This window comes from Apis dorsata, unplaced genomic scaffold (assembly GCF_000469605.1).
Source record: "Apis dorsata unplaced genomic scaffold, Apis dorsata 1.3 scaffold_527, whole genome shotgun sequence".
Classification (NCBI taxonomy): domain Eukaryota; kingdom Metazoa; phylum Arthropoda; class Insecta; order Hymenoptera; family Apidae; genus Apis; species Apis dorsata.
Window position 1 is genome coordinate 1,110,382 of NW_006263750.1, and position 613 is coordinate 1,110,994.

Consider the following 613-nt stretch of genomic DNA (forward strand, 5'->3'; position numbering starts at 1 on the left):
ATCCCAGATATCCGGCAAGGTTCTCGTTTTGCGGCCTCTCCCTCCCTCCTCCTTCCTCGCCCCTTTTTTTCCTCTCTTTACACCATCACCGGGGCTATACTTACGCCGGCTCATTATTTCCCATCCGTTCCTCTCTTCGAGACCTTCTTTCATATTTAACCCGTCCGTCGCTTCGAAGCTTTCGGCATGTTTAATTTAATCGGTATCGACGCCCTCGACCGAGTGAACCGTGCGGCACGGGGAGATAGAAGGGAGGAAGGGAGAGTGGAGAAGCATGGACCAGTCCCTCAACATAAGCACCGTAGTATATTCCGCTCGCGAAACGCCCTCTCGTCCATTCGCTCGCCGATTTTACGCGGCACGGCGTGCCGTCGTCGCACGTTCCGGAGTTTGTTTACACGCGCGAGACGGCGAGCGATCGTGTCGCCACTCGACACGGAACGAATGGATTTTCATCCTCGCCGATGGGAGACGTGTTAACAATGAGCAATCTTTATTTATTTACCGATGGAATCGTGCTTCGAGGAAATCTCACTTCACGATTAAGATTTAATCCATCTTGGCTGTGTCGTTTCGTTTTCTTCTTCTTTTTTTTTTTTTTTTTTTTTTTTTT

The 613-nt window shown here is 49.8% G+C and overlaps 1 protein-coding gene and 1 long non-coding RNA gene across 4 annotated transcripts in view; one reads left to right on the forward strand and one right to left on the reverse strand.

Moving 5' to 3' along the window:
• The window catches only part of LOC116186254, a 441,761-nt gene that overhangs the window by 409,989 nt on the left and 31,159 nt on the right, over nt 1-613 (forward strand). The gene's annotated exons all lie outside the window — the stretch shown is intronic.
• Nucleotides 1-613, reverse strand: part of LOC102670773 (SAGA-associated factor 29) — a 93,275-nt gene that overhangs the window by 35,799 nt on the left and 56,863 nt on the right. The window lies entirely within an intron of this gene.